Source organism: Podarcis filfolensis (assembly GCF_964270895.1).
Source record: "Podarcis filfolensis genome assembly, chromosome: 5".
NCBI classification, from domain to species: Eukaryota; Metazoa; Chordata; class Lepidosauria; order Squamata; family Lacertidae; genus Podarcis; species Podarcis filfolensis.
In genome coordinates this window covers 26,923,237-26,933,984 of record NC_139608.1, presented here as the reverse complement: position 1 = coordinate 26,933,984, position 10,748 = coordinate 26,923,237, and positions in this window count along the sequence as shown.

Genomic DNA, 10,748 nt, shown 5'->3' with positions numbered 1-10,748 from the left:
ACAACCAAGTACAGACACATGGAGTCAGGCTTCAAAGGTAATCCACTGTCTCCCTTACCCTGACAATGTTGCTGGTGCTGGGACCCTGAATTAAATGAGCACCTCTTTGTAAGGTTCATTGGTTGTGACAAGTGGCAGGCACTCATGTGGTTTGGGCCCATTTGAGTCACCCAGGATGATTTAACTAGTGTTTTCAGCCTGAAATCTTACCAAATAAAACAGGGATGACAATATTTATATAGCACACCCAGGGCATTTTCACATAAGCATAATGAAAGTATATTAAAACCCATGTTCAATCCGTCTTAGGAGGGGAAAGAGGAGTGGAAGTGATAAAGCACCCTAATGGGAATCAACAATGGAGCCTCTCTATATAAGGGAGCAGGGATGCTTTCAGACAAAAGACGATGAAAGAAGAACAAATAAAAATATCTGGAGGGAGCCAGCTTGTCACTGACAGGCTCATTACAACAAAAGCACATATTGCAGACTTACATGGGAATCTCCAGACACGTCTTAGTTGGAACTGCTTTCTGACTTCCTTTAGGATCATTCTCTCCTTTGGCATCCAAATTAATTCTCTCCCCTCCATCATCTTTCTTTATTCTCCTGCTTGCTTCTCCCCCCTCCTTGCCTTGTGTGTTGAGTTCTAGTCTGCTCTGTATTCTGGGACATGGGGCTAGTTTAGTATGTGCTCCAGTCAAATATAAGAAATCTCATTATTTCTTATATAGGAGAGCATTATTATCATCTTTAACTCACTGGTGTATTGCTTGTCTAAGGCATGTGTAATGCCTAGCAATAATACCTCCTCATGTGGACAGAATACATTATTTTAATTCATTTTTAGAGATGACACTGTCTCTCTTTTTTAAAGCTCTAATTGAAGGAAGTAACAGTAGTGTTTTATTTATACCCATCAGCTTTCCCTGTTGGGTACGTAGAGCTAAGCTGTTAAAAGTAAAAGCATTTTAGAACAATTGCCAAGCCAGACCAATATACCCAGGGCAAAACCAGAGATCTATTCACTGATCTCCTAGACACTAACAGCCCCCTACTGATTTGAATGATAGCAGAAGAGTAGAGTAAGTTTTTTTTACCCCTTCTTCATGCTATTTCCACAAGAAAACATGGGTGGGTGTGGTGATCACACAGGGCCCCGGACGTTTCATGGTCTATTGACCCTGTGCCACCACTGCGGTTGCTTTCTTCGCTGCCACCACCCCACTTCTCACGGGGACACACGGAGTCCAGACAGTTGTTAACATAAACAAATAATCAAGTTTATTTTTAAGTGCAGGAATAAGCGTATGGCTTCGGTTTATTTTTCTCTTGTCAGTTTCTTAAATCTTAGTTCCTACAACTTCAAACTGAATTATTCCCAACTATCTATCTAACTGCCTAACAATTCCTCTCACTCTCTCACAACACAACTCAACCAACCCACTGCGTATTCCACCCTCTTCCTTCTCCAACACCCAAGCCTCAACTCCCAACTGACAAACCTCAACTCCCAACTCCCAAATCTCAATCTTCAACCCCCAGACCTCAACTGTCTTTTCAAAACCTCCCACTCTATCTTTTACTCCCCCCCTCGCATTCTCACTGGCCAATCACCTCACACCCATTTTAACCCTTTCCTTGACACATCCTAGGGGCAAACGCCACAGTGGGGATCTCTTTCTAAAGAAGATGGCAAAACCTGTAAGCCAAATTCACATGGACTCATCTAACATTGAGTTTCCTTCAGGAAAAGAAAACAAAACTTGGTAACTGAACCATTCGAGAGTGGAATGAAGCAAAGCAAACTTCCAGATTCTGCTATAATGTTTTTTTTTTCCTGGTAAATTTGTTGACAGGCAGTTCACAGTTGACTAGCCGGGATTCACGTCTGCCAGGATTACATTGCTGATGATAGGATTGCCTGGGTTATGTTACGTTATTTATTTATTAAAACACTCTGAAGTGGTTCATTGCAAGAAGTTCAAGAGAGCTGTTTTCCATCCACTCACAGGAAATGAGGAGGGGGCGGTGAGCAGCGGGGTGGAGAGACTCTCATGCAGAAAGCTGCCTTATAATAGACTATTAAAATATAAAATAAAAGCCATGCACAAACAACGCAATCGAGAAATAAACATAAAAAATAAAAACAGAACAGAAATACCACGTTGCAGAGCATATATATCTCATATGGGAATCTCCCAACTTCACGATGCATGTTTGCAACGTGTTTTACAAGGGTGTCCATTGATCCTTGTAACACAGTATTATCTGCACGCTGATGGGCAGTGACTTTCCAAGGTTTCAGACTAGGGAGCATTCGTAGCTCAGCTCTACCTGAAAGTGCAGAGGATTGAACCTAGCACCTTTTGTATACAAAGCATGTGTCCTGTTACAGAATTATGATGGTGCGGATGGATTTTAGTTCTTCAAGCCTAAATAAAGCATCCTGAATAATTTGTGGTTGTTTAGTCATTTAGTCCTGTCCGACTTTTCGTGACCCCATGGACCAGAGCAGGCCAGGCACTCCTGCCTTCCACTGCCTCCTGCAGCTTGGTCAAACTCATGTTCGTAGCTTCAAGAACACTGTCCTAAATAATTAAATATTGCTTATTACTTGCCTTTTCCTTGTCTCTGCTGCTTAGCTATGCTGCTTCCCAGACTACTGCCAACGTTTTGGCCAGTTGGCTGATTGCAAGTCTTTAACTGTACTGCTTTTGTTCTCTCCAGAGTGATCCTGTGGATAAATTTATTTTTGTAGGATTTCTAATAATCATCTTTGCCTTCTTTGACACACAGGACAAAGCAGCCATCAATCTGGCCTTCTCTTCTACTGATTCATTTATTCAGCGTGAACCGTATCCAACAATTTTCTCTGTTGCACCTGGTTTCTGAAATTTCCATTATATTTATATACTGTTAAGTCCCAGGCAAGTCTAATTTGCCCATCATTTCTATTCTATTGCTCTTCAAATGACTCATTCATATGTATTTTTTTTAACCTTTCAAACAATCAAAGAGTTTTGATTGGCTCTGTACTTTCGGTATGCCTGTTGCCTCTCTCTGTGCTAACCACGCTTTGTGGATATAGAACATTTAAAATGGGTGGGGAAATTTGTTTCTCTGTAGATGTTCTTGGGATCCTTCTCCCATCATCTCTCACCATTGGCCATGTTGGCTGGGGATAATGGGAGCTGAACAACATCTGGAGGGCCTTCTCTCGATTCAGAACTTAATCTATAAGGATGAATTGTTCTGATTGAGATGGCCACCTGTGTCGTGGACAAGATTCCTGCATTGCAGGAGGTTGGACTAGATATAGGACCCTTCCAACTCTCCAGTTCTGTGATTCTATTTGTCAGCTTTCCTCTAGAAATAAGTTTGAAAGCTGCTCTACAGTTTGTCTTCTTCAAACTGTCTGTTTCTGATGGGCAAGGCCAGCTGCCATCAACGTATACGTCTCCCTCCCTGCAATCCTTCCCTGTTTAGGATGCAATATTGTAGTAGTGCCCAGCCCCCCAGCCCTGTTTTCTTGAAGTTCTGTATTTTGATTTCTTCTTCATATGGTCAAATGCTTTTGTATCCATGTACATCTGAAAAAGCAAGCAATCGTTTAAAGAAAAGCCAAAACATTTCTCTTAGGGTTGCAAGTTAAGCTGTCTCCTCCTTGACCACAGAAAGTCTTTACTTTTTGTGAGGGAACACAGATGAGTGGAAGAACACAAAGAATAATAGAATTGTAAAGTTGGACGGACCAACGAAAGTCATCTAGTCCAACCCGCTGCAATGCAGAAATATTTTACCCAATCTGGGACTTGAACCCATGACCCTGAAATTAAGAGTCTCATGCTCTACCAACTGAGCTATCCCAGAAGTCCAACATGGCCACCAGCCATGCTGGTTATGCTCTGCCTCCATTGTTGGAGACAGTATTCTTTTGAATACCAGTTGCTGGAAAACCAGGAAGGGAGAGTGCCCTTGTGCAGGCTTATCACAGGCATCTGTGAGAACAGTTTGCTGGAGTAGATGGGCCTTTGGCCTGATCCAGCAGGGCTCGTCTTATGTTCTTATGCCTTCCGCTGAGGTCTCAAAAGGCTCACTCCTTGTTAACTCCAGTTGACAAGCCTGGCAAATTCCTATCAGTACTCGGATATGGATATTGAAGATCCACTATTGGCTAAAGCTTATTTTCTTCCCGGTTGGGCTGGCACCTTTAACCTTACTAGATACCTACCAATCCAAATGGAAAGCTACACTGCTGGAAAAGCTTAAAGGCTTGGGGATCCCACAACAGACCCTGATAGCGACAGGCTTCGAGAAAGCTAGGACTATAATTCGCCAGCGTATCTGGGACGTAGAATTACAATGCCACATGAGTGAAATGATTAAACATCCAGCAATAAGGGACCATGGGAGAGGTTTCTCTCCAGCTAACTATCTGTCAGGTCTTCAGGTACCCAAATACAGATGGTCTTTTACCCTCGCCAGATTCAACATTCTCCCTTCTGCCTTACTTCAGGGCAGATTTGAGGGTAAACCATACACAGCACGGGTCTGCCCTTGTGGCTCGTTGGAAGTTGAAACTGCTTCACATGTACTATTACGTTGTCGTTTCTATGAGGATTTACGTTTGACTTTTATTACACCTGTTTTGCAAAAGTCCAGGAAAGAATCGGAACACCATAGTTTAAAACTACTGCTAGAGGACAAGAATCCCAAGACTACATTAAATGTAGCTAAATTCTGTGCGTCTGCAATCAATCGCAGGAAGCAAGTGGTATTCCATAGTGACTAAACCCCTAAATGTTATTTACAGGGGGCACGCTAATAATTAATTTTAATTTTTATATTTAAATCCTTGTTATATTCATATTGTCTTTTGTATTTCTGATATATATTTTTATGATCTGTGATACTGTGTGTGTTGACGCTGGTCTGTGACCGTATTAATAAATTCATTCATTCAGTTGACAAGCCCTTGACAATCAGAGCTGACAGCACAAGGCTCAAAAGGACAAACTGCCTGATCTGTTTTTAGGGCATCTCCCCTTGTTTCTCTTTACTCAGATTGTTCCTGAGCCCTGCACCGAGAGCATTATAAAAATCCAGAGTTTGCTTTTACAGAATAACCCCCTCGCAAGGGATGCGGGATCCCTTGAGGTTCGATGTCAGTCAGAGGAAAAAAAGGTAAATGTAAAGGGACCCCTGACCGTTAGGTCCAGTCATGAATGACTCTGGGGTTGTGGTGCTCATCTCGCTTTATTGGCCAAGGGAGCCAGTGTACAGCTTCCGGGTCATGTGGCCAGCATGACTAAGCCACTTCTGGCGAACCAGAGCAGCGCACGGAAACGCCGTTTACCTTTCGGCCAGAGCGGTACCTATTTATCTACTTGCACATTGACGTGCTTTTGAACTGCTAGGTTGGCAGGAGCAGGGACCGAACAACGGGAGCTCACCCCATCGTGGGGATTCGAACCTCTGACCTTCTGATCGGCAAGCCCTAGGCTTTGTGGTTTAACCCACCGCGCCACCTGTGTCCCTCAGAGGAAACAAAGGCGACATCAAATCAGGTGAAAAGAAAAACAAGGCAAGCTGATATGCTTGGTCTTTATTACGTTCTGTTGCAACAGGGTGTCCCTCTAACCCAAAAGGAAAAGAGTGAGCCTGCCTGGACACAAGAATGTAACAACTTTTAAAACCTCAGAAAGTATCTGCCCAAAGCCCAGTCCAAAACATACCATAAGCATCACCAAAATGTCAGCAAAGGAGGTTGCCCAGCAAAACTGGTGTACATGACTGCAATCATGATGCTTTGGGTGAATTGCTCGTCTGGACCTGCCAGTTTACACACAGCCCGCAGAAGAGCTTCTGTGTTTTCTGCCTACGTGATGTGGGGGTGGCTGCGGGGTCACACACTGCTGTCCTGTCCATCTCTCGGTTTTCTGTAGTGGTTGACATAAATTTAATTCATAAAAGAGGGCTTTCAATTCATAAAATATGGACCGAGAGCCATATATTGATTGTTTTCAGGAGATAGGTAAAGGTAAAGGGACCCCTGACCATTAGGTCCAGTCATGGCCGACTCTGGGGTTGCGGCGCTCATCTCGCTTTATTGGCCGTGGGAGCCAGCATACAGCTTCTGGGTCATGTGGCCAGCATGACTAAGCCGCTTCTGGCAAACCAGAGCAGCACATGGAAACGCCGTTTACCTTCCCGCCTGAGCGGTACCTATTTATCTACTTGCACTTGACATGCTTTCGAACTGCTAGGTTGGCAGGAGCAGGGACTGAGCAACGGGAGCTCACCCCATCGCAGGGATTTGAACCGCCGACCTTCTGATCAGCAAGTCCTAGGCTCTGTGGTTTAACCCACAGCGCCACCCGCATCCCTTTTCAGGAGATACACACCTTCAATTTATAGCACCTGCTGCTAGCGCTCCCTCTATTGGCCAGTCTCTTTGTCAGCTAGGTTTTGATGGCTAGCAATAGGGATGGTGGTGAGTCAATTTAAAGGGCCGCTTTGGAAGTAACAGTGCGTGTTTTGTGAATTTGTGTATGGATTTATATTTCTGTGTTTGTGCACTTATGTCTATGCATTTATCTCTAGTACACTTATGTTCATGCACTCCATTTAATTCTTATGACAGGAGTCAACTATTTTGTCTGTCTTTGGTACCCACAAGTGCCATGACAATGTCCCATACAATGTCAGTGTGATGTCATTCCACAGAGCTGCAGTACATGTGTGATAAATTGCAACTTCGTGGACAGATCTGATAGTGTGAGTCTTTCTCACATGCTTTCTCATCCTGCTCTCTCCAAAAGAGTGCTTCTCAGGTGCAAAAGACTGATGAGACTGTCCCTGCTCATGTCACTGCAAGAATTTACACACATGCGCATCACAGGTTTGTGTGATAGAGCCACAGGGAAGTGAGCAAGCATGTATGAAATGGTGGGGCATCTGCAGTTTTGCTCAGACAAATTAGGTTAAAGCGAACAAATGAAATATTTCACATCAAGCAGGCCACACGCTGGATTTGATCTTTGGCGCCGGTATAGATGTGATCATGTCTCCTTCGATGAAGGTGCCATGGTCTGATCACTACGCTCTGAAAGCCAGGATTGATTTTCCACCCCCACCCTGCTTAGGTGGCGAGCCAATTTGGGCTCGCCCGCAGAGGCTGATGGACGCTGATAGATTCCGTCAGGCCTTGCGGGACCTTGCTCCCCCTGGCGACTCATTGACTGAGCTTGTTGAGGGCTGGAATATCCAGCTCCTAGCAGCCATCGATGAGATCGCACCTAGGCGCCCTCTGCGACCCCGCAGAAACCGGGCTCCCTGGTTTACTGAGGAGCTTCGGGAAATGAAGCGGGACCTCAGACTGCTAGAGCGAGTATGGCGGGGTGCCCGTGACGGAACCTCAAGAACATCTTATAGGGTTTTTATGAAAACCTACGAGATGGCAGTGAAGGCCGCTAAGAAGTCCTACTTCTTGGCCTCCATTGCCTCCGCTAGCTCTCGCCCGGCGCAATTATTTAGTATAATTAGGTCTTTAACGTCCCTTGAAGGACAGCCAAATTTAAATAACAATTTGACACACAGCTGTGAGGCATTTGCGAGCTTTTTTGCGGAGAAGGTCCTGCTGCTCCGCCATGACCTCCCTGCCAATTTGGATACAATAAAGGAACTGGAGGCCCCTCGACTGTCCTCGGGTCCAGTATTGGACCACTTTGACCGGATATCCCCAGCCGATGTGGACAGACTCCTCCGAGCTGGAAAGCCCACCACCTGTCCTCTTGACCCGTGCCCGTCTTGGCTGATTAGAGCGTGTCCAGACGAGGTGCGGGCCCCCCTGGGTGATATCATCAATTTGTCCCTTGGCACCGGGATATTCCCAGGGGAACTGAAGGAGGCAGTGGTGCGTCCGCTCTTAAAGAAAACATCATTAGATCCCTTAGATCTATCCAATTACCGCCCGGTTTCGAATCTTCCATTCCTGGGTAAGGTGATTGAGAGAGCGGTTGCTGAACAGCTTGGTAGGTTTCTGGATGAAACATCGGCTCTCGATCCATTCCAGTCCAGCTTCTGCGCTGGTCATGGGACCGAGACGGCTCTGGTCGCCCTAACAGATGATCTCCGCAGGCAGCTGGATCGAGGCGGGTCGGGGCTGCTGATTCTTCTAGACCTGTCAGCAGCCTTCGACATGGTCGATCACGAACTCCTGGACCACCGCCATGCCGACGTGGGGATCCAGGGCACAGTCCTTCAATGGCTGCGCTCGTTTCTCTCTGGTCGGGGACAGAGGGTGGCACTTGGGGGGGAATTGTCATCGCGCCACTCCTTGGTGTGTGGAGTGCCTCAGGGTGCGATCCTCTCCCCGATGCTTTTTAACATCTTTATGCGCCCCCTCACCCAGCTTGTCTGGAGTTTTGGGCTGGGTTGCCATCAGTATGCCGATGACACCCAACTCTATCTGTTGATGGACGGCCATCCTGACTCGGCCCCAGACACACTGACCAGATGTCTGGAAGCTGTGGCTGGATGGTTACGTGGGAGCCGGTTGAAGTTAAATCCTTCGAAGACAGAGGTGCTCTGGCTGGGACGGAGCGATATGGGATTGAGGGGGCAACTCCCATCTCTTGTGGGGGTGCAATTAGTGTCAGCATCGTCCGTTAAGAGTTTGGGTGTAATCTTCGATACCTCCCTCTCTATGGAGGCGCAGATTACAGCTATAACAAAGGCGGCATTTTTTCATCTCCGCCAAGCTAAGCAGTTGGCTCCTTATCTCTCTCGCCCTGACCTAGCCACTGTGATCCACGCGACGGTCACCTCCAGACTGGATTATTGTAACTCGCTCTACGTGGGGCTGCCCTTGAGACTGACCCAGAAACTCCAGCGGGTGCAGAATGCTGCGGTGAGACTCCTTATGGGGTCTTCGCTGCGAGATCATATTCATCCGGTACTATACCAGCTGCACTGGCTCCCGGTGGAGTACAGGATCAGGTTTAAGGTGCTGGTTTTAACCTTTAAAGCCCTATACGGCCTAGGACCCTCGTACCTACGGGACCGCCTCTCCTGGTATGTCCCACAGAGAAATTTACGGTCTGCAAATAAAAACATCCTGAAGATCCCAGGCCACAGAGAGGTTAGGCTGGCCTCAACTAGAGCCAGGGCTTTCTCGGCCGCGGCTCCAATCTGGTGGAACGCTCTGTCACAAGAGACTAGGGCCCTGCGGGACCTGACATCTTTCCGCAGGGCCTGCAAGACAGAGCTGTTCCACCAGGCCTTTGGTCAGGGCGCAGCCTGACTCCCTCCTCTGGCAATCTGCACAGAATTTTGCTTAATGGTTGCCATCAATTTGATTTTAATTAATTTTATAATGAATGTTTTTAGAATGTAGGATTACTTTGATTGTTGTTAGCCGCCCTGAGCCCAGCTTCGGCTGGGGAGGGTGGGATATAAATAAAATTATTTTATTATTATTATTATTATTATTATTATCATCATCATCAGGCAATAGGTCAATTTAATCAAGCAAATATAATGAATGCCTGAGCAAAGACTTCAATTTAGTCCAAGGGAAGTTCGATGTATGCACAACTAATTGCAGTTTTTGCAGCCCAATTACTGTCAATACATTTGTGCCTATAGTTAAGCTGGTAGTTGTACATTACACTGGACTAAAGCCCAAATACCAAGTTTTCACAGGGCCATGTGAGAATTTAATCTTACCCACTTCTATATATAGAACACAGTTATCAGATATTGGCCCTGAATGTTATCTTAGACTCAGAGCCACTCAGGCCATAGCCAAAAAAGAAAGAAATAAAAAGTGTGGGGTGGGGGAGACAGGATGGAAAATTGATTTGTGCTTCTTGTTCCTTGCACTTCATGTTCTTGTCCAGAATTGATCTCGCTTATCTCCCCCGTGGGGAGATATGCAAGATTGATTTCAGATGAGATGGAGAATCCTGGGCAACAGGAAGCACAGATCCCATTCTGTCTACTTAAATTGTATTGAAGTCACAAAAGCTTGCAAATTTGCAGCTGAATACAGTGGTACCTCTGGTTGCGAACACTCCTGGTTATGCACGCTGCGGGTTATGAGCTCCACTAACCTGGAAGTAGGTGCTCCTGGTTGTGAACTTTGCCCCAGGATGTGAGCGGAAATCGTGTGCCAGAGGTGCATGCGCAGCGGGCGATGCCATTAGTGAAAGCGCGCCTCAGGTTACAAACAGTTTCCGGTTATGAATGGACCTCCGGAACGGAGTCTGTTCATTACCAGAGGTAGCACTGTGCAATCCTCTATCGACTGGGCTCTGAATTCTCTCTCCCCCCCTCCACCACCATAAAATATATTTATCATGGTACTGTTTTCACAACTTTTACAAAAGGATGCAACCACTTTCCATCCTCTGGCGCGATATAACCATGAACCTGCCTACTGAACTAAAGCTTCTCATTGTAGCAGTTTTCAGGAAGGTGTTTATGTAACAACTGCATAGGCCTTCTACTAGATGAAAAGATATCTAAGCTGTTTATAATAGTCTAACTCGTCTATCCATTTCTTATGAGGCCTCCTGGGTCAGAATTCTTCATTCTCACATTGGGTTACAGGACATCCCAGTTGCATCCTTCTTCTTGTGACCTCAGTTCCACATGCATCTTGCTGTGTATACATAATTCTCTTCATTCCTAGTTACAGGTAGGTAGCCATGTTGGTCTGCCGTAGTCAAAACAAAATTTAA